The following is a 24460-nucleotide window of genomic DNA, read 5'->3' as shown; positions in this document are numbered from 1 at the left end:
AAAAATATGATGGGTAAGTATACCTTAAATTATTCTATAATGAATTATATTATAAAGAAAATGCCACCATGATGCGAAGTGTAATATGTGTCATAGTATGTCATGGTGGCATAATGAGAGTAGAATTAGTATTACTCATCATCACCAACATTAGAATTTCAGCAACTCACAGATTTCTATCTCTTGTAATGGCAAATAAATACAGTTCTCGAACGATAATTAATTATGTTTTGTAAACATCTGCTAGTCATTAGCATCATTGTAGCCACCAAAGAATAACTTATGAGGTGAGGAACGGATACTGAGTGGTTTAGTCTATAATTTTTGAGGAAGGGATGTCTTCTGATGTATATTAGAATTGAAAAGCAAACATATGTTAAACTAGTGGAAGTTTCATTCAAGTTTATAATATCTAACATCTGCGGCTTAGTAAAATGCTTCCTCCTCTTAAATATATATTCATCGTTTTCTGAAAAACATAATTTTCCATTTCCGTTACTACAATAAACACAATGAGGATGTGCTCTATTTCAAGAAGACTGAGATTGTATTGCTTGTATAATTATAATAAAATTTTGCAAAAGCTTTCAAAGTCTTGACAAAGTGCCAAGACCAAATGCATGCTGGCTTTCAGATGTTGATGTCTTGTAACTCATTTAACATTAAAGGGCCACTGAACCTTATTAAAAACTGGTCCAGTATAAAATTACTTACCTGATTTCACATCTGGCATTGTTTCTGTGATTTCATTATGATTACTGCAATGACCATGACAACCACAAAACAATCTATGTTTAAAGCAATATCTCCATAAAATTGTATAACCAAGCATGTATATTTAGGTAAGCAGGTTGGGTGAGATAGATCTCTCTGGTCTCACCTTACTTTTTGGTAATTATAGCAATGTATTGAAATATCCAACTTGGCTATTCAGTGAGCTGAAGGTCTCAGGTGGTGCCTAATCACCATGCAGAGGCGTAACTTGAAGTTCCTGGGCCCCAATGCAAAACCTGGAACAGGGCCCCCAACTATAATGCTTTATTCATAGTACTGAGCCTTATGGGCCCCCCAAGGCTCCTGGGCCCGGGTGCAACCGCATCCCCTGCATCCTCTATAGTTACGCCCCTGTCACCATGCATGCTATTAGAGGTGTACATAGAAATCATGGGATCTCATTGCAAAACTTAGAACCCCCTTCAAGAAAAAAAATATATATATTAGAGGCAGCATCTTTATAACATGGCAGGTTTAGATACAGCAGTTAAGCTTTAGTATATCTGGAAACGATGCAGTCACTATATAACAGTCAGATACCAGCTCTGCGCATTGATAGCAATTACAATGTGGTTACTTATAGTACTAGTGTCCCCCCTGTGGCCCTCTACAGTGCTAGTAACTGCTCTGTGGCCCTCCATAAAACTAGTATGTAAGGCTGAAAAAAGACACATCCCTCCAGTTCAGTCTATAACTATGGGAATAGCCTATGTCGCTTCTGTGACCCTTGTGGCAAGGCAGTGCACACAATGGCCAGCAGGGGGCTATAAACAGGCCTTCTGTATACTTGAATGTATGCTAAATAGCTGGGACAGATGTGTGGGTGTGCCTGGAGGAGTAAAAAAGTTACCATGCGGCGGTTGCTGGTCCTCCGGGGGCAGCGGTGTGCGGGGTCCCACAGTCGGGGCGCGTCCCCCCGACTTTTTGTCAAGCTGCCGGAGGCGTGGGTGCCTGGCCGACATGGGCGGCGTGGTGCTGTTGGCGTGCGGGACCGTGTTCGCACGCACCTGTGAGTGCAGCTGCCATGCACGAGCTCCCTTTTATTATGTTCTGTTGGGAGTTGGCTGTCTTCCTCTCTCCACCCCTGGGCGGAGGCTTTTCTTTAAAGGTTGGGCACAGATTTGCAATCACTGCCAGTTATTGGTTTCCCTCAGTGTGCTAGCTAGTCTGCCTCTGTGGGTCTCCTGCCTAGTGTCATCTTGTCTGCTATACTTTGCTATTGTCCGCCAGATTTTTCCATCTGCCTCAGTTCTGCTTATTATTGTTTGTGTTGGTTATTTACATCTGCCTTTTCTGTCGGTATTCTACCCTTTCCATCCAGGTACGCCAGCTTCTCTTTTTGGTCCCTAGTGAGAGTAGGGACCACCGCCCAGTTGCCCGCCTGGGGTTAGCCAGGAGTGTAGGCATACAGGCAGGGACAGGGGTTGTGGGTGAGATCTAGGGCACCCGGGCTGGCGTATCAAGGGTATTATACGTAACATAAAGCCTCAAGACACATTGGGTTCCCTGCTGAAAGCCAGAGAGAGAGGCTGCTGAGGCAGCTACAGGAGCTGCACAGCCTGAGGTCCATCGCAGACCAGACTGCGTCAACCATGAGTCTGACAGGGAAAGATGCCCACTGGACGCCCTTGGTGGGAAAAGTGACAAGGATACTGCAGGTTGTAAACTCAGGGTCATGAGTTGACAGGGGAGGATGCCCTCTAGACGCCCTTCTTGGGTAAATTGATGAGGACACTGTGGGTTGTAAACTCTGAAGTTGTTATGTGTTCGAGTGCATGTGCAGTGTGTTGATAATGTGATATGTATGCTGTATGCAATAAAGCTGGCAGAAGCCAGATATTAGAAGTAATTCAGTTGTCAAGTGTCGATCTGCGAGTGGTGCCAACCATCTTAGGACCTGAGGATGGCAATCCCCATTAACGAATAACCCCCAGTTTGTCAAACCACCCATACTACTAGTGTCACCCTCTGTGATGCCAAAAAGCATTGTTGTCCCCTCTCTATGGCCCGACAAGGTAATAAAGTCCGTAATCTGTAGCCTCACAAGATATTGGAGTCCTCTTTACGTCTCCCCTTTCCCTAAATTGTTCAGTAACACAAGCTTCACTTACATTTTAGCTGCTGGGTACTCTGCTATCTCAGTCAGTGCAGGCTGCTTCTCTCCACTCTCTCAACAGTACTACACTGAGAGCAGCAAGGACGGGGGGAGCAGCCTGCACTGACTGAGAGAGCAGCATCTCCAGCAGCTAGAATATAAGTGAAGCTTGTGCTGCTGGGAAATTTAAGGGAAGGGAAAGGTAAATCAAAAATGGGGGAGGAGGTGAGGCATTTGGCCACAGGTCCCCCTATGACTTGGGTCTCAAAGCAGTTACATGGTCTGCCTAGGTTGCCACTGCAAACTAGCAACCTATCCTGCCAAAATTATACATATGGAAAGACAGTCTTATAATGTCTGTCTTTGAAACATATGGTCAGGAACATGTTTGAAATAACACATGCTTTCATTTTTATGCCCGTTCTTTTCACCTTCTTGGGAGCACAAACATAAAGTGCCTTACATGATTTATGAAGCAGAGGTGTTGCACTATGTCCTCTTGTTTCTAACAAGCAGATAAATCCAAGAATTGACATGGCATGATATTTGAGCGGTGACAACTTAGAAATCACAAGTCTCATCGCAGCTAACAATGGAAATTGATCTTTTGAAGATTACTTGGCTCGGTATGTGAGAACACTTGTGGATCTTCAATTCCAAGATCGTTTGGTGATAGCACCACCTATTTCTTCCACTTAAAGCATTGATCTTGAGTGATAAGCTTTTCTGATCTTACTAACTTGTTGTGGATCAGGACTGCTTGAGCAGGGAGATTATTATATTCTAATGTTACTAAGGACTTACTGAGCTTTTGCTTACTTTGCTCTAGTTGGTCATCTAATTCTATGTGCTCTATTCATATATTTTTAAGATTTTTTTTAGCTTGTTATGGCTTTGCTGCATTTTGATCTTATCAATTTTAACCCCTTCACACCCCAGGGCGTAAATTTACGTCCTGGGCATGCAGGGTTTGTATGGAGCGTAATCGGGAGATGATCCCGCTCCATACACGTAGGGTGCCGGCTGTCTTTGACAGCTGACAACTGCACGCAACAACCCTTGAAATGCCCCAATCAGCATTCAGGGGTCAGAAGCATCACCCACCCCCGTGATGAGATTGCAAGGTGCCATTCAGTTACCATTGTAGTCTGGGGCTTTTAAAAGCCCCTAGAGCTACCATGTTTGATTGCTGCTTTAACCCCTCTTAGACCACCTGGTAGAACACAATATGATGAAATGGTATGGTATTGCATTATACTCAAACCATCACAAGTTCATGTTCCCTATGGGGAGTAAAGAAAAATGTAAAAATTATATAAGAAAAGTTCTATTAGTTATTAGAAAAAATAAATGGTAATAAAAGTTAAAAAAAACTTTCCCAATAGTTATAATAAAAAAATCTAATAAAAAGCATATTTGGTATCACTGCATCTGTAAAATCCTGATCTATAAAAGTAGCACATTATTTATTCCATATACTGAATGTCGTCAGAAAAAAATATACACAATTCTAGAATTGCATTTTTTTGGTTAGTCCATCTCCAAAAAAATGTAATAAAAGGAAATCAAAAACTTGTATATATTCCGAATGGAACTACATGACATCCTACAAAAAACGAGACCTCACACAGCTATGTTGATGGAAAATTAAACAGTTATGACTATTAGAAGATAGATAGTTAGCTCGCTTGGACGACGAGTGTCCGTAGAGCTGATCTAGAATGACCACAACCGAGAGCATTGTTCTATTCAGTGTTGATGTCAGAGTAGGTACCATTGCATATCTGTTGCACCCACGAGCGCCGCGGACGACCAGGAGGCCTCTGCCATCCAGCAGGGGGTCGTCTCTCGATTTTTATTTTTTTTTAGCAATTGCTGCGGTTAGAGCACCGTTGGCTGGGACAGCTTCTGACAAGCGGGCAGCATGACCAAAAAGTGCAAGTCGTTTCCTTGTTATTGTTTTTGTAATTGACTCAAGCCCGTATCTCGCTGTTTCTGATGAAGTCAAACCAACGGACATGGAGAATCTGGTGTTGGCATCGCATGTGAAAGGGCTCCAGACGCTCAGTGGTTTGTGACAGCAAGGTCCAGGTCTCCAAGCCATACAAGAATATTGGCATTACACTGGTCTGGTAAAATCGAATCTTAGTCCTGAGTGTTATGTTCTGCCTCCGCCAGAGTTTATTCAGGGACCTCATCGCTGAGGCTGCCAGTGCTATTCTCCGCAGGATGTCTGGAAGCGCCCTCCCATCTGTGTGCTGAACACTTCCGAGGTACACAAACTCACTGACAGCGTCAACTCTCAAAATATATATATATATTTTTTTTTCCTTTGTATTACTTTTAAAAGATAGAATGTCTTTCTAGAAAAAAATGTTTGCTGCTATCTTCTAATGGCGGCATGAACATTTCTAATCCACCCTAAACCCTTGACCAGCTAATCTGTGCCATGACCTCAATGACCTCGCATCCGTTGCTGTTGATGACATTCTGTGCCTACGGATACTCCATCATGGGAAGAGGTGTGTGTGTATATATATATATATATATATATATATATATATATAATATAATTTGTTATTGTCATAATCGTGCTGACCCATAGAATAAAGTTATCATGTCACTTTTGCCTAAGTATGTACTCCTTAAAAACAAGACCCCTCAAAGATGGCAGAATTACATTTTATTTTCCATTTCATTCCAAAATGTTAAAAGTTTTTCAGTACATAATGTAGTATATTAAATAATACTATTGAAACATATAACTTGTCCCACAAAAAACAAGCCTTCCTACAACTACATATATGGATAAATAGAAGAGATATGATCTTTTGAAAGCGGAGGAGAAAACAAAATGGGAAAAAAGCACTAAAGGGTTAATCTACTTTTGTCAGCTTCACAGGGGTGATTTTGCTAACACCCGGGACTATTTAGGCTACTGAGCTGCTTCAAACCTGAAAAAACGTGAAAAAAATGTGAACAGGTCCAGCAATTTTTAAAAAGTACAGTAAGTAGCATGGATATACTGGCAAGAGAACGGGATAGTGCTCCATTCACAGCGCAATCATGTCAACTTATCGCCTGCATACCTATGCATACGCTCGTGTGCAGAAGCTCTGAGGCCTCGTTCCCACGAGCGTTGTTTTGCACGCCCAGATGTGCGTGCAAAACAGTACTGCATGGACGTGCAAAAAGAGCATGTGAATAAAGCTGCGGGCCCATTGCTTTCAATGGGTCCGCCACTGCTGCTGGCAGCCCCATTGAAAGCAATGGCATGCTGGCAACCCCTGCAGTGATTTAAATATAAGTCCTTCCCTGAAAATCATCCCTAGCTTGTGTTAAAAAAAATAATTATATATATATATACACTAACCTCTTTCCTGTCTAGCCGCTTGGCTCACCGACACTGTACTGAAGCTGTTTCAGCAGGCGGGGATTCATTGAATGACAGCTGAGCGCTGCTTGTGATTGGTCACAGTGCTCAGCCAATCACAGACAGCATTCAGCCATTCATTGAATTCAGCCACTTAGCCATTCATTGAATGTGATTGGCTGAGCGCTGTGACCAATCACAGGAAGCGCTCAGCTGTCATTTAATGAATGTCTGAGCACTGCCTGTGATTGGCTGAGCACTCAACCAATTAGATGCAGCCCTTTCAGGAGGCGAGGATCTTAAATCCCCGCCTGTTAAAAAAAACTTTAGTACAGTGCCGACGAGCCAAGTGGCTAGATGCTCCGAGCCCCGACAGCGGGGGAGAGGTGAGTATTTATGTGTGTGTGTGTGTGTGTGTGTGTGTATATATATATATATATAATTTTTTTTTTACTACAGCCAGGGATGATTTTCAGGGAAAGGCTTATATTTGCAGCCCTTCCCCCAAACTCCCTGCAGTGGTTGCCGGCAGCTCATTGCTTTCAGCTGTGACAGCTGTGGCAGGGGATTCTTTAGTCTTTGTAGGGAGTCCCATTGGTACTGAACACCGTGTCAGTGCTGTCACAGTGTTTAGTGATGAGGAAACTCCCCGTGGTGAATATTTACCCACAGCATGGACCTATGCAGTACACATATGTCCTATATTTTGCAGGTGCGCGAATTTGCACACCGGTAAAACACAGACATGTGAACACACCATAGGAAGACAATGGTTCTAATAGACGCATGGTTTTGTGTGCACATACGCACGCGTAAATACACTCTTATGTGAATGCGGCCTTAATCATAGCTTTTGTGCTTCTTCAGACGACTGTATTTCTGCATGTTTTTGCGAGTCTAAAATATACGCATGCAATGGGCAGAAAATAGAGACCATTGATGTCAATGTGTTTGTTTTCAAGAACATGTTTAGCGTGTGCTTAAAATGCATGTGCAAAAGATAAGTCTATGCTCTATTTTCCTGAGTATTTGCTCACCAGGGGCCCCATAGTATTTTATATGTGCGCAAATATACAATATGCTGAGTAATTCCCTGAAAAAATAGCACATCTCAACCTCATTAAGCTACATAGCCTTTTAAACCACGGTATCGGTGTGTCGCATGTGCATGCGTGTGTGATCTAGCCCAGCGTGTGCAAAAATTACAGTACTAAACGCAGGCACACACAAATCTACCTCATCAACCCTTGCTCACTGTACTAATACGTTATGCTGTGGCAAGCGTATTTGCGCTTACGTTCATTGGGAGTTGCTCTTAGGGCTCCTCCAGATGAGCACAAGCACTGAATCACTCACGATAGCACGCGAAGGCTGCGCTATAGTGCGCGTATCTGCACTCACTACAGTGCTCTCTGTGTTACTTGGCACTGTTTATTTCGGCGCGGGATACACCTGTGCCGTGATTTAAAAGGCTGTGGAGCCTAATTAGTCCCAGGTGTTTGCGCTCCTATAGAGCCTTTGGTGCGTAAATGTGCACCAAAATAGAGCATGGTGTTTCGTTTTTTGCGTGCACATTTCTCGAAAGCAGAAATGAAGGAATTCAAAACAATAGGTCAAACACACTCGCAGTGTGAATGGATAACATGGACAAACACGCTCGTGTGAAGCCGCCCTTAAACAAGCATAATATGGGCTAATTTCTTTTGCCCATATTACATATTATCAGGTTTTATAATCTGAACTAACATCTTCATAAAGATCCATGATGGTGTTAGAGCTCATCATTATCCCTGTGATCAGACTGGGATTAGGTGGTACATAGGGGTTCCTGTGGTTTCCATGTTCATCCTGTCTCTTTGCCATGTTTCATGAGACCTAAGAGTTCTTTTGCACAGAACGATTTATCGTTTGCACAAGCAAGTGAGTGAATGATGTCCAAATGAGCTGGTTTGTGATTTCAGCTTGTTTATACTGTACAGGCAGATAAATTGTTTGCTTGTTCGCTCACAAATTGTTCAGTCATTCACATTCACTGCACCAGTATAGGAAGAATTAAAGATTTGTCTGGTATAGGAAAAATTGTGGTTTAGAAATACTGTAAGATCCGGTATGTTGCTTGAAAACTAGATGTTTGCAGGATTCTACAACCACATTAGGAAGCATCAGCATAGTGTTTTCATGACAAGCTACATCTTGTTGATATGAAATTTACTCTTTGAGGATTATTGTAACTATTTTTATATTAATAATTATAAAATTATTGTTTGATGTATTTGATTATGTTTCTATCTAATTACAATGCTTGGGTAATCATAAGTCATGAGCAGCATAAGTAGCTCAATAGTTAGTATAGTTGCCCTGCAGCAGTTGGGTCCTAATCCAGCCATGTAGGAGTCATCCATATACGCCGGTCCCAAGCCCGGATAAATAGGGAGGGTTAGGCAAAGACCTGGCGACCTACCCTGTAAAAACTTTGCCTTGGAAAGAGCTCTCAAATAATTCAAATATGGTATCCGATGGCAGGCCCCCAAGGCCAAAGAATTCTCTAAATGCTACTGGGGAACAAATAAAGCATAGATAACATACCGGCAGAGCTATTGCTGCCAGTACCAGTGAAAACCATCACAGTGCTGTGTCAGGCAGTATGATTATCCACACAATGGCTACAGGACTGGAAAAGATCTGTCTTCATCTCTCTACCAAAGAAAGGTGACTTCCAGAAATGCTCCTTCTCAAAAATATACAGGAAAGACTGAGATCAGTAGTTGAAGCGGCACTCCCTCATGTGCAGGTAGGATTCCGTCGAGGATGCGGCACCCATGACCATATTGCAAACCTACGATGGACTTTGGAAAAAACTCAAGAAAACCATAAGAATATCTACATGCGCTTCATCAACAGCTGGGCATATCGGCACATCTAGTCAAGCTGATAAAATCACTTTATACCAATCAAGAAGCCACTGTGAGAACACAGTATGCAGACACAGATTGGTTTGGGATCTGCAAAGGTGTCTGACAAGGCTGCATCCTCTCGCTCTTCTCGTTAAACCTATACGCAGAAGTGATAATGCGGAAAATGCACCTAAACGAATTTGAAATCTGGGTGAAAATTGTGGAAGAAATATCAACAATCTCCGTTATGCGGATGACACAACTCTGCTTGCAGAAACAGAAGAATGTCTGAAGCAGCTGATATGAAAGATTAAAGCTGAAAGTGAAAAAATGGGCCTCTACCTGAATTTAAAGACTAAAATTATGACAACCTCAAAAAATGGCCAAATTCAAATCAAAATCAACAATGAGGTCATAGAATGCGTGCAAGACTTCATCTTCCTTGTCTCAAAAATTGACCAGGCTGGAGAATCTATGCCAGAGATAAAACATAGGATAGCATTGGGGCAAAGTGCATGCTAAAAATGGACAAAATCTGGAAAAGTAGTGATATCGGCATCGCAAATAAACGCAGGATAGTGCAAACCACCGTTTTCCCCATAGCCATGTATGGATGTGAAACCTGGACTGCAAAAAAAAGCTAATAGAAGGAGGAATGATACGTTTGAGCTATGGTGCTGGCGAAAGCTGCTGCGTATGCCCTGGACGGCGAGAGTAACAAACAGAGAAGTCCTGAATCGTATAAGACCCGATTATATCACTGGAGGGCAAGATGACCAGACTCAGACTCGCGTATGTTGGCCATATAATGCGAGCAGAGTTGCTAGAAAAATCTATAATTCTTGGACAGATGAGTTGCAAAAGACCCGGCCGCCAAAGGACACAATGGCTTGAAACTGGCAAAGCTGATACTTGCATGGATATCACACAATGGAAAGAAGCAGCGCAGACCCGAAAAACATAGGCGGAGCTTGCCTTTAGGGTCGCCAAGGGTCGTGAACGACTAAACGGCTGACAAGAACAACAACAACAACTTGGGTTCTAGTTTTGAACTCAATAATGTTCTCCCTGTATTTACATGGGTTTCAGTACACATTCTAAACATATTACAGGGTTTATTGGTCTTGGTACTGTATGCATTGTCTTGGATGTAGAATTTACATTGGTAATCTCATTAGGGACAGGGGTTGATGTGAATAGCAACAACCTGCGCAGCACTATCTAAGCAACATAAATTAAATACATAAAGGGGATTTCTAACCAAAGGGGGCTATTCCTTATCCACAGCGATCCAATCCAGATAGTAGAGTGCTTGAACTTGTCCATCTCCATTACGCGCTCTGAAATTAGTGGAGCAGCTATGCTCATTCAAGACTATTGCTCCATTCATTCAGAGGCCTTCGGAACTTCTGCTCTCATGGTTGTGGGCATCCCAGTGGTCAGACCCCCACTGATCAGATAGTTCCTATGGATAGGGACAGAGGCGTAACTTGAAGCTGTTGGGCCTCATTGCAAAATTTGGAACTGGGCCCCCAACTATAAAGATTCCTTGATAGTATTGATTTGCAATATGGGGAAGAGACACTTCATGGGCCTCCTAGGTGTGACCGCGCCATCTGCACCCCCTATATTTACACCCCTGGACAGGTGGATAATTTCTTTTGGTGAGATAACCTTTTTAACTCTACCATTAGACATCATAAAATACATCTGCCTGAGAACATTCTTTACATTTTTAAAGTTTTACATTTTCCCCTTTTTCCGTCTTCAAATTTAAGCTTCACTTTCTTTTGCCAAAATGCACCCAATTTATTTTGTACAGCAACATTTAATTGCTTCCATCCAGGCCTTTGAAGTGAAGAAAGGAAGCTGAATATAAGCAAAGTCACATATTTTAATAAATGTGAGTGTGATAATTTCTTGCCAATGTGTCCCTATAATTATTATAATGTACTAAAGGCAATTAAGTTTATTTTCATTATTATTCGCGTTTAGAAGAAAATCAAAGCTCCCAGTTTCAGAACATTCCTCTGATTCCACTTTCCTTTATTACTTTATTACTTTCCTTTATTTATTTCTCAGGGCCAATTTGATTGCCAGGCTTAGCAATATCACAGGCAACAATACAATTTCAATTTTCTAAAAGCAATTCTCTGAAAACTGAAGTTTTTCATTTGTAATACGTCTAGTATATAAATGAGTCACCTGTGATCTTGAATACAACAGGATGCATGAGAAACAAAGAGGAACAGAAGTGTTTTTGAAAAAAGATAAATAAAAGCTCAAACTCAGATTGTTCAGCTTTTCCTATGTAGGACACAGACATCAATGTCTGATTGCTAATAGGGATTACACTTCCTCCACATTTTAATTAGCCTTGAATGGTCACTGGCTTTTCAAGCAACTTGCCCCTGTATGATAGCCCATGTGATAACTAGAAAAACTATGTTTTACTTTACTTGCCTAAAATTTAAGTTTTTATGTTGAACAATCACTACACTGCTGTCCAGTAGAAGTTCCCCTTCCTCCTAACTGGCAGTCCACTGCCTGCTGTCAAATGATGGCATCTCTGTTACTGTGCAGAACAGGAAGTGAGGGAAGAGGATGAGTTTTCATGTTCTTTAAAGTCTGTGAGAGCATACTGTAGTGAACAGGAGGAAGGACAGAAGGAGAGACTCACATACACATACACATCTTCAGAGTTAGGTGCAAGTTTGTTTACACTACTACAAGATGATGCTATGTGTCAGATTGTGCTGCTGGACTCTGCGTTGCATTTCAAGCTTCCAAGAGTACACCTTCACAGGTAGGGGTTAATTGAGCTGGCTGGATGTGGTTGTTCTAGTCAGCCAATCCCCTGGGTTTGGGGGTGGATATATGCCCTAGCCCCTCTGCAAGAGGAAGCTGTATTTGCTCAGGCTTGTCTGCCTGTGTTTGTATCTTGTCAGCTTGCTGGGTGTTTTGTATCCTGTTGTTACGGCACTCTGCCCCCCGAGCGCCAGGTGGGGTGCCCTGATCTTCCCGCACCCCACTGTCCCTGCCTACTTGCCTCGGCCCTGGCTAACCCCAGGCGGACAACTGGGCGGCGGTCCCTGCGCTGGATAGGGACCTGGCGACTACCTAGATGGAACTACTAACCGGGGACAGAGTGCCGACAGAAGAGGCAGGTGGAACAGACCAACAAAACTTACAAAGCGGACTAAGGCTGGAGATGGAGCTCACAGGCAAACTGACAGGATACTGACGAGCAACTAGAGCAGACTGAGACAGACCTGACTAGAGGCTAGCAGAACCAATAACTGGCAGTGAGCTCAGGTCACTGCCAGCCTTTTAACTTAAAGCCTCCGCCCAGGGGCGGAGAGTGGGAGGAGCCGACTCTCCCACTGTTGCATATGGAAGGTGGAGGAGAGCGGGCGGCACCCTACGGGCAGACACGCCCACACCTCTACACGCTGGCTGCTCCACGCCGCCAGGAGAGCCCCGACAGCAGGGCTCTGGGACGCCAGAGCTGACATCGGAGCGCCGCGCGCCGGCCGCGGGACCCAGCGCCGCCCTGTATGGTAACACCTGTGCTGTCTGATTTTGTGTATTGCTAGTGTAGGGACCGGAAGACACAAGGAGCCCTGATCGCGGCCTTGTGGCTTAAGTTCATTGTCCAATATACAAACTAATCCCTTGTATTTATAACAGCAATTCTATCTGCTTTAGTGTGCGAGGTTGAGGGGTTAGTGTGTTTGTCATCTGTCAGTTACCAGGTTGTGCATTTTGGTTTGTCTGTACTTGTCCTGGTTCCATGTACCACCTCTTCTGAGAGAGGCAGGGACGAAGTTCCAGCATTGGGCTGCCTTTATTGAAGCGATCGCTCCGCTTGTAGGTAGGGCCTAGTCATTTTACCCTGCATGGTAACATTACCCCCCCCCCCCCCTCTGATGGGGGACCTCCGGGCCCCCGGAAACTTGACCAGGCTTATCCGGAAAACGACGGTGGAACCGCCGTACCAACAGGGGAGCGTGAACATCACGTACCGCCACCCAGGAGTGATCTTCTGGTCGAAACCCCTTCCAGGCCACCAAATATTGTAGGGTTCCTCGACACCGACGAGAATCCAGTATCTCCTGGACCTCGTATTCAACTTCATCCCGGACCAGGGTGGGCGGAGGGGGACCGGAGGTGGGCATCACCGAAGGGACAAAAGGTTTCAATAGCGACTTATGGAATACCCTGTGAACCCTCCATGTGGCTGGCAACCCCAGCTCGTAGGCGAATGGGTTCACCACACGTGTGATGGCAAACGGCCCCACGTAACGTGGCGCCAGCTTCAAGGACGGGACCCGCAATTTGAGATTTTTAGAAGACAGGTATACCTTCTGTCCCACCCTGTAAGGTTCAGACACAGACAGACTCTTCCCACTACGCAACTGCATATGGGCCCCCGCTGCCTCCAAGTTTCGATGTACCTCTTTCCATACCCCCCGAAGCGTATCTGTGGCGACATCAGCTGCAGGACAGACCGACGGAGTAGGGATTGCTGTAAGGAAGCGAGGATGCTGACCGTATACACAAAAAAATGGAGACACCCCAGTGGAAGAACAAAGGCGGTTGTTTAGTGCAAACTCTGCCAACGGCAGGAACTCTGCCCACTGATGAGCCTTTTCGCTAGCAAACAACCGTAAATATTGCACTAAATCTTGGTTCTTCCGCTCAGTCTGACCATTAGTCTGCAGAGAAGGAAAGCGACGTTCCCAGGTTTCTGCAGAAGGCACGCCAAAACTGCGACACAAACTGAACCCCGTGATCAGATACAATATTTTGGGGAACCCCATGTAGGCGAATTATTTCCTTTACAAAAATCGTGGCGAATTCTTTTGCTGAGGGTAGCTTTTTTAATGCCACAAAATGTGCCATCTTTGAGAACCGGTCGACCACCACTAAGATAGTGGTGCACTTCTGGGATTCTGGTAGGTCAGTGATGAAATCTACTGATAGGTGCGACCATGGACTGGAAGGAACCGGTAGCGGTCTCAGAGGACCCTCCGGAGGACGCCTCCGACTCTTATTGCGAGCACAGACCGAGCAACCCCTCACAAAGTTGCGGATCTCCTGAGACATGCCTGGCCACCAGAAGTGTCTGGAACAAAGCTCCAGGGTCCCCTGGAACCCTGGATGCCCGGCGAGAACCGACGAGTGAGACTCATCCATGCCTCTAGGGCGTAGGGTCTCTGGCACAAACCATCTGCCCTCCGGCACCCCCGAAGGAGCGTCCTGCTGAGCATCCTGTAGTTGAGGGACGAAGTTAGACTCCACAGCTGCCACCACCACGCCGGGAGCTAAGATATTCTCGGGAGTCATGGTCTCACTATCCGGTACCCCGAAACTCCGTGACAGGGCATCCGCCTTCACGTTCTTCTCCCCTGGGATATATGTCACGACGAAATTAAACCTGGCGAAGAACAACGCCCACCTGGCTTGATGAGCTGTGAGTCTTTTCGCATTGGCGAGATATACCAGATTCTTGTGATCAGTATATACGGTAATTGGGTGTCTAGCACCCTCAAGATGGTGTCGCCACTCTTCCAGAGCCCATTTGATAGCCAATAATTCATGGTTACCCACGTCGTAGTTGCGCTCTGCTGAATTGAACTTCCGCGAAAAGAACGCACATGGGCTATACCCAGACCTCCCACTGACTTCCTGCGACAATACTGCTCCTGTCCCCACCTCAGACGCATCTACCTCAATAAAAAAGGGTAGTTGTGCGTCCGGCTGTATTAGCACCGGGGCAGTCGTGAATGCCTTTTTTAGATGGCTAAAGGCCTCAAGGGCTGCAGGCGACCACTTACCCAAGTCGGCCCCCTTCTTAGTCAGGTCGGTCAGAGGTTGAGCAATAACTGAGTAATTCCTAATGAATTTGCGGTAAAAATTTGCAAAACCTAAGAACCGCTGGAGAGCCTTGAGGTTGTCTGGTCTGACCCATTGGGAGATTGCTGCTACTTTATCAGACTCCATCTGAATCTCCGTGGGTGAGATTACATAACCCAGGAAGGATACTTGTTTAGAACAAAATGTACATTTCTCTAACTTGACAAAAAGTTGATACTCGCGCAAACGGGTCAGGACCAACCTCAGGTGCTGCACATGTGAGTCCCAGTCAGGCGAGTACACCAGAATGTCGTCAAGATAGATGACCAGAAATACCCCCAGGAAGTCGTGGAAGGCCATGTTCATAAAACCCTGAAACACATTACAAAGTCCAAAAGGCATGACCAGACATTCAAAATGTCCTAACAGGGTGTTGAACGCCGTCTTCCATTCATCTTCCTCTCTAATGCGAATTAAATTGTAAGCCCCCCGCAAGTCCAGTTTGGAGAACCAGTGGGCCCCTACCACCTGATTCAACAAGTCAGGAATTAGGGGCAAGGAGCACTGGTTCTTCACAGTGATTTTATTCAAGGCCCGATAATCCACAAAAGGCCTTAGTGTCCCGTCCTTCTTCTCGACAAAGAAGAGACCTGCCCCTGCAGGGGACCTGGACGGCCGGATATGTCGGTTGGCCAGAGCCTCCGAGATATAGGACTTGAGGGCCTCATGCTCACGGCCTGACAAATTGAAAATGGCTCCCTTAGGGATGGGACTGTCGGGAATCAGATCAATACCACAGTCCCACTCCCTATGAGGAGGCAGAGCCTTAGACAGTTTTTTGGAGAATACATCCTGAAAGTCTGACAAATACTCTGGAATGAGCACCGTATCTGCGGAGCACACAGCTATGGTAGACAGGTGATTATGACAGGATGATCCCCAATGAGTCAATTCCCGGGTGGACCAATCAAATTGGGGATTGTGCAGTGCCAACCAGGGCATACCAAGCACCACATCAACCGACATTTTTTCCATAACCAGGAAAGACAGTTCTTCCGAGTGGAGGATCCCCACCGTGAACTGCAATCTTGGGGTCCTCCATCGTACCAGACCTGTAGAGTGGGGGGTAGCATCAATACTAGTAAAATGAATTGGCGTCTTCAGCGCCACAAATTCCGCCATCAGAGAACGGACAAAACACAGACTTATCAAGTTGGCGGCTGCTCCGGAATCAATAAACGCCCGCCCTGTTCGGGAAAAATCCCGGAATCTAACATGACATGGTACCAAAAGTTTAGGAAGTACCTGAAGTCCTAGGCGATCCTCCCTGCAATCGCCTAGGACTCAGAGTTTTCCGCCGGTTCCGGCTGCGAGCGTTGAGACCTCAGTGGGCAGGTTATCACCCGATGTCCAGCTTTCCCGCAGTAGAGGGAGAGACGATGCAACAATGGGATCCGGCGTCGCTCTTTGGGGTCCAGCGGATCCACCTCCATCGGCTCGGGCACAGGGACTGGTAAGGAGGAAGAGGGACCAGGGCAACTGACCTCCCTGACTCTACGGGTCTGCCTGTCCTGCTTCCTAGACATGAGCCTCCTATCTGCCTTCACCGCTAGCTCCATAGCCTCCCTTAAGGACTCGGGAACGGGATGGGAAATTAACAGGTCTTTAACTGCGTCCGAGAGGCCCTGCAGAAAAACGTCTTTCAGTGCGCTATCGTTCCATGTCGTATCCCCCGCATAGCGTCTGAAGTTGGAGCAATAATCCTCCACACAAGACGACCCCTGCCGCAGCGCCAACAACCGCGAAACCGCCAACCCCGCTCGGTCCGGTTCGTCGAAGATACCCCCGAGTTCCTGAAAAAAGGAGTCCACAGACTGCAGACAGGAGGAACCCTCGGGGATGGAAAAGGCCCATGTCTGGGAAGAACCCCGCAGCAGGGACATTATCAGCCCGACCCGCTGAGCCTCCGACCCGGAAGAACGGGGACGCATCCGAAAAAACAGGCGACACGCCTGTCGGAAAACAAAAAACTTGTTCCTCTCCCCAGAAAACACCTCGGGAAGAGGGCACTTGGGTTCGGGGCTGGTTGTGGCATCCGACCCCTGCGACACCCCCCGCTGCTCCTGGGCCACCATGCGGGCGGATAAATCCTGGATCACAGGCACCAGGGCCTGCAGCTGGTTCGTGAGGGAACTGATCGCCTCCATGACAAACAGTTTTTAGGGCCAGTTATTATGTTACGGCACTCTGCCCCCCGAGCGCCAGGTGGGGTGCCCTGATCTTCCCGCACCCCACTGTCCCTGCCTACTTGCCTCGGCCCTGGCTAACCCCAGGCGGACAACTGGGCGGCGGTCCCTGTGCTAGCTAGGGACCTGGCAACTACCTAGATGGAACTACTAACAGGGGACAGAGTGCCGACAGAAGAGGCAGGTGGAACAGACCAACAAAACTTACAAAGCGGACTAAGGCTGGAGATGGAGCTCACAGGCAAACTGACAGGATACTGACGAGCAACTAGAGCAGACTGAGACAGACCTGACTAGAGGCTAGCAGAACCAATAACTGGCAGTGAGCTCAGGTCACTGCCAGCCTTTTAACTTAAAGCCTCCACCCAGGGGCGGAGAGTGGGAGGAGCTGACTCTCCCACTGTTGCATATGGAAGTTGGAGGAGAGCGGGCGGCACCCTACGGGCGGACACGCCCACGCCTCTGCACGCTGGCTGCTCCACGCCGCCGGGAGAGCCCCGACAGCAGAGCTCCGGGACGCCGGAGCCGACATCAGAGCGCCGCGCGCCGGCCGCGGGACCCAGCGCCGCCCTGTATGGTAACACCTGTGCTGTCTGATTTTTTGTATTGCTAGTGTAGGGACCGGAAGACACAAGGAGCCCTGATCGCGGCCTTGTGGCTTAAGTTCATTGTCCAATATACAAACTAATCCCTTGTATTTATAACAGCAATTCTATCTGCTTTAGTGTGCGAGGTTGAGGGGTTAGTGTGTTTGTCATCTGTCAGTTACCAGGTTGTGCATTTTGGTTTGTCTGTACTTGCCTGGTTCCATGTACCACCTCTTCTGAGAGAGGCAGGGACGAAGTTCCAGCATTGGGCTGCCTTTATTGAGGCGATCGCTCCGCTTGTAGGTAGGGCCTAGTCATTTTCATTTCAGCACAAGGTTAGTTTCCCTATCCTGGGTCCCCACCCGGTTTTGGGTCAGATTTGGGTGAGCCTGGTGCTTAGTTTCCCACACAAACGTAATACTATGTTTCTGTGTGTGTTGCAGACAGAGTCAAATTTTGGAGTTTTCTTTGCCTCAGCGTACAGAAGACAGCATAATAGCAGGCTCTTCCTACCAGTTCTTGAACAGCTAAGAATCAGATATACAGACTGCAGAGAAAGAAAATGGGGAAAGAAGTATGATATAAGTGATATAATGGACAGAAATAATTAATCTTCTTGTACACATGTGGCAACTTATAGTCATTTCACAAGGTTTATGCTGCCCAAACTATGGGTAGCATGAATCCAAGACAATTATACCCATTCAGCTGGCAACCCAGGGAGAGCAATGATCTCAGGTGTGTGAACCCTCACCGAAAAAATATCATGGTTTTGTAGAAGGTGTCCTCAAACCACTGGTGAAGAATACAACCAGCTACTTGCAGAACACCACAGACCTACTTAACAAACTGTCAACCATAGGTCCCCTCCCCGATGGTGCCATCCTGGCCACCATGAATGTGGAGTCCTTATATTCTAACACCCACACAAAGATGGACTAAACACCTGCCAGGCACATCTTGAGGCCAATGGGGTTGCCTCTGTATCAGTGTTACAACTTACAAGAGTCATCATCGCTCACAATTATTTCTCCTTTGGCAAAGAGATATTCTTGCAACTCACCGGAACCGCCATGGGCAGTAAAATGGCATCGCAATATGCTAACCTTTTCATGGCAAAATTGGTGAGTGACTTTCTGGCCTCCTGTCTCAGCAAACCATTTGCCTACTTTCGCTACATTGATGGGATCATTATCATCTGGACCAACACTGAACAAGAACTAATAAAATTTCATGAGAAATTCAATGCATTTCACCCCACCATAAATCTGACATTAAGCTACTTGTATACAGAAATCAACTTTTTGGATACCAACATAAAAATTTCAAACAACTCAATGCAGACATCCCTATACTGAAAATCGATTGATAGGCCCACATATCTCAGATGGGAGGGCTCCCATCCTAAGCACAACAAAAAGTCCATTGTCTACCGCCAGGCCATCAGAAATAACCGGATCTGCTCCAACCCAACAGACAGATAGGAACATTTACACAATCTCAAAAAGCTATTTTTAAATCAAGGCTGCCATCCCACCTCAATTGATGACCAAATCACCAGAGCCACCAGGATACATGGAGAAAGAAAAAGACAGACGTGTGCCTCTAGTAGTGACCTACAATTTACAGCTAGAGATACTAAGGAAGACTGCAAAGAAACTCCATCATACCCTAAACAATGATGACCATCTGAAAACTATATTCCTGGACCCTCCGCTTCTGTGTTACAGGCAACCTCCAAATTTGAGGAACTTTATAATCAAGGTTGCATTACCCTCTGACACAGAAAAAGGAACTTTTCCCTGTAAGGTAAGGAGCTGTAAGACCTCCTCACATGTACTGACTGTGGAAAAATCCCAACAAATTGCCTTGGGAAATTCACGTGTTCCACATCTGATGTTGTGTACCTGATCCTGTGAGTAAATGTCCTTTTGGAGGACTTTATGTTGGAGAAACAGGAAAAAAACTTAAAGCGAGAATGAGGTCTCATCACCACACAATTAAACAGGGAAAGACAGAATTGCCTGTGGACAAGCACTTTAGTACTAGTTATGGACACAACTTGGTAGACATGAAAGTTATTATATTGAAAAGCAATTTCAAATCACAAAGCCATTGACGAATTTGGGAATACAAATTTATAACAACCTTTGACACTTTCAACAGAGGGTTAAATTCACGGATTCATGCGTGAATTGAAAGTATGAGACATCTATAACACAGATAACACTGTTGACCTGATGGTCTCCTGACACTAATTGAGGGACCATAAAACCTTCACATCTATGTTTGTATTTCTGTTGTGGTATTCTTTTAAGTGCAAATTAATCGCACCATGTCTGTGCCTTGTCATAAATATGTGTATATATATATATATATATATATATATATATCTTCGGATCCATTTCATTATGCCTTGATGAAGGACCCTGTGAGGTCCGAAAGCTTGCATAAACATCATGTATTTTTGTTAGCAATTAAAAGGTATCATATCTACAAGATTATTTGGTTTCTCTTACTGAGAACAATCACACTTTGTTCTATTCTGAAACACCGCAGAGCTCCAAGCTTATAAGTTTGAATTGGAACTGGACTCTCAGGGCCCTTAAGTTAAAGAGGTGGTCTCTCCCCAGCAGCATCTTCAAGACTGAAACCTCTCTCACTGCTTCTGTATAGGAAGGGAGTCGTTAGTCTTCATGTTGTGGCAGGGAAGAGCCTAGCATGGCCTGCCTCTTTGACTTGAGCATTTCAAGAGCTCATCTCCGTGTCAAACTTTTTAAGTTAGTTTTTTTCTGAAATGTTGCAGCGTTTCAGAATAAAATATACATGGTATGAATGGGTATATCTGGGCCTGCGGTTCAGGCAACATGTACCTAGTGACAGGTTCCCTTTATAGTATAGTCCACAGGCGGATTTGAATTGCAGAATCCATGCGGGGGCACCCACGTGGACGATCTGCAATTCAAGCTACCCACAGGGAGATATGAAGATTTGTTTTGCGGACTTTCTGGTCTGGAAAACAATTCGCAGCATGCTCCATTTTGCTGCGGATCCCCACGGATGGCTTCTATTATAGTCAATGGAAGCCATCTAATCCGCGGCCCAACCACAATTGAATTAGGGACAGGTTGCAGATTCAGCAGGAAAGCAGGGGATTTTTTTATTTAAATCTCCTCTGCGCATGTTCAGTGGCATGCCTGCACACCTGCAATTGGGAAAATGAAGACCCTTAGAAGTCCTGGACAGCTAAATAGAGAACCGCAGTGTTCTCGGCCACGGCAGGGCTGGATTCAACTATGGGTTCCTGCAGCGGAATTTGGCCCTGCCAAATCCGATCCGCCAGTGGACATGAGGCCTTACTAAAAACAAATATTACAGGAAAAACTTTAAAGGTCTACAGCATAGACTCTGAAGTCTTATGAGACAGACAGGTAAGTATATATATATATATATATATATATATATATATATATATATATATATATATATATATATATATATAATTTTTTTTTTTACACTGAAATCTTTCTTTTTCAGGGAAGGGCTTATATGTAAAGTCCTTCCCTGAAAAAGAATGCAGGGGCGCCGGCAGAGCATTGTTTTCAATGGAGCCACCGGCAGCAGCTGCGGCTCCATTGAAAACAATGCGTACACTCCGAATGGTGTTCACATGTCCTATCTTTGCAGGCACACGCCTGTAAAACACGGACATGTACATGCACCATAGGGAATGCAATGTTGCAAATACAAGCGTGTTTTTGTGCATGCGTATGCACACACAAAAACACGCTTGGTGAAGCCCCCCTGAGCCTGTGAAAATCAAGAACACATGTATTTCAATGGGTCTCTGTCCACCTGTGATGTTATTAGCTTTGTGTTGCGATTTTTTAATATCACATTTGCCAGTCCTATTGTTCTGCGTGTTCCTCTTTTTTTCTCCCCTATCAAAGTCTATAGCAGGCTCTGCAACATTGCATTGCAACGCGCATACGTTCTTAGTGGACTAAAATGAAATAAAAACAAGTTTCCACCATCGTTGGGTGTGTCTTGTTTCTACGGCGTACACACTGCAACAAAAGTGACCTGATAACTTTATTCTATGGGTCAATACGAATACTACGATACCAAATTTATATAGTTTTGTTTTGCTGTACCAAGATATTAAATTAAATTAAAGATATTTAATTTTTTTAATGATTTTCTGCTGCCATTTTCTAACAGTTATAACTTTTAAAAATTTTCATTGACATAATTGTGTGACATCTCCTTTTGTGCAAGACATCCTGTAGTTTCCGTTGGTACCATTACGGATTTATAAGACTTTTTGATACCTTTTTTATTACATTTTTTTCTTGGAGATGGGGTGACCAAAAAAAGCACAATTCTGTCGTTCTTTATTTTTTTCTCACGATGTTCACCGTGTGGGATAAATAATGCATTACCTTCATAGTTTCGGCTTTTACGAATACAGCGATGCAAAATATGTAATTTGTTTTATTATTTCAATTTTAAAATTATAAATATGGCAAAAGGTTTTTTTAAAAACTTTTATTACCTTTTTTTTTAATAATTAGTAAAACTTTTTTACATTCAGATTTTCCTTTTTTTTTTAGTCCACAAAGGGAACAAGAACTTGCGATGCCTTTATCTCTCCTGTAGTATGATGTAATGCTATAGCATTACATTATACTGCATTCAAACAGGGATTCTATCAAGCTATGTCTCTGCTAAGACACCTGCATGGCCCCCTGCAATCTCATTGGGACCCTGGAACATTGGTCGTCGGATTTAAATTCGGCTGTCAGAATTAACTGCGGCATTTAAAAGGTTAACAGCTCCAATCAGCTGCGAGGCTTATTGGAGCAGTTGCGGGCAGGTGCTGGCTTTAAGAAACAGCCGGCAGCCGCAATGTGGGGAAAGAGATCCACTTGGAAGTTACCATAGTGAATACTATAAATGTCAACTACATCATACTGTTTGATAAATGGGCAACCCCGTCATGAACAATTCAGGAATTTTATATTGGAAATATTCCAAGTACCATATTAATGAACAGAAATATTTTGCCAACCATGTGTGTAGACAATATTCTGTACCTCAGGGGTGTCAAACTAATTTTCATCGAGGGCCACATCGGGCTTATGGTGACCTTCAAAGGGCCGATTGTAGGACAGTACAGTAAGGGCTCGTTCACACAAGCGTATTTGCGTACATAATATGCAGTGAACAGAAGCCCTTGATGTCAATGAGTTCACTCACATGATGTATATTTTCACACAGCATGACTTATTTTGTTGCATACTACACACCTCGATGGGCCATTGAAGTGAATGGGCCGCGCAAATATGTGGTGAATGCACAGGAAACCTATGTATTCACTGCATATTTGCGCACCATTTCAGTGGGCCCATCTGCGTTCTTTTTCGCGTGCCCAAATATACAGGCATAAGCGATTTTCAATTGCGCAAATACGCAGCGTATTTGTGCGACCAAAATATGATTACATCCGTGTGAACGAGCCCTAATAGTGACCCCTATAGTGGTCGCAGTAGTCATAGTGACTCTCATAGTGGCCCCAGTAAAAATATTGACCCCCACAGTGGCCCCATTAGTAATAGCAAGCCCCACAGTAGCCCTAGTAGTAATAGTGAGCCCCACAGTGGCCCAAGTAGTTATAGCGACCCCCACAGTGGCCCCAGTAGTAACAGGGTACCCCACAGTGGCCCCAGTAGTAACAGGATACCCCACAGTGGCCCCAGTAGTAACAGGGTACCCCACAGTGGCCCCAGTAGTAACAGGGTATCCCACAGTGGCTCCAGTAGTAATAGCGACCCCCACAGTGGCCCCAGTAGTAATAGTAACCCCCACAGTAATATATACCCCCTCACTAGTAATAACCCCTTAGCAACATCATCCCCAGCAGCAATATTAACCCCCCCAGCAGCAGTAATATTAACCCCCCCCCCCAGCAGCAGAAATAGTAACCCCCCCATCAGCACCAATATTACCCCCCCCCCAGCAGAGGTAATATTAATTAAACCCCACCCCCCAGCAGCAGTAATATTAACCCTCCCCCAACCCTTATACTTACCTGCTCCCTGCAGTCAGTGCCGCTCTCCTTCTGCTCACGCTGATCTCAGCTACACACTGACTGCAGTGTGCAGCCTGGTACGCTTCCTCCCCGAGTCCTCTCCTGTGGAACTGAAGAGCAGGGGACTCGGGGAGGATGATCCTGGCTGCACACTGACGTCAGTATGCGCGGGGAACAGCGGTAATAGCGCGATTACCAGCGGGGAGCTGCGGCACCCCAGCTGGTAATCGCTTCAGTGGTGAGCGGCGTCGGCATGCCGCGGGCCACATAACACGAGGCAGCGGGCCGGATTCGGCCCGCATGCCTTGTGTTTGACACATATGCTGTAGCTGATCACTGACCTGTTTACAAGGGGCAATGATCAGGTGGCTGAACGTTTGTTCGTGATCATTGGCCTATGTAAAAGAACCTTTACTGCAGGCAAGGAGTGATTACATTTTGTGGACAGTATTGAAGTATGTAGCAAAGATAGATAAGTACACTGCAACATTCAACAAATAGAATATGGAATACACTGAATGGAATACACTGACAGCACATG

This window comes from Eleutherodactylus coqui, chromosome 4 (genome assembly GCF_035609145.1).
Source record: "Eleutherodactylus coqui strain aEleCoq1 chromosome 4, aEleCoq1.hap1, whole genome shotgun sequence".
In the NCBI taxonomy this organism is placed as follows: domain Eukaryota; kingdom Metazoa; phylum Chordata; class Amphibia; order Anura; family Eleutherodactylidae; genus Eleutherodactylus; species Eleutherodactylus coqui.
The sequence above is the reverse complement of the archived record's forward strand: the minus strand, read 5'-3'. Positions refer to the sequence as shown.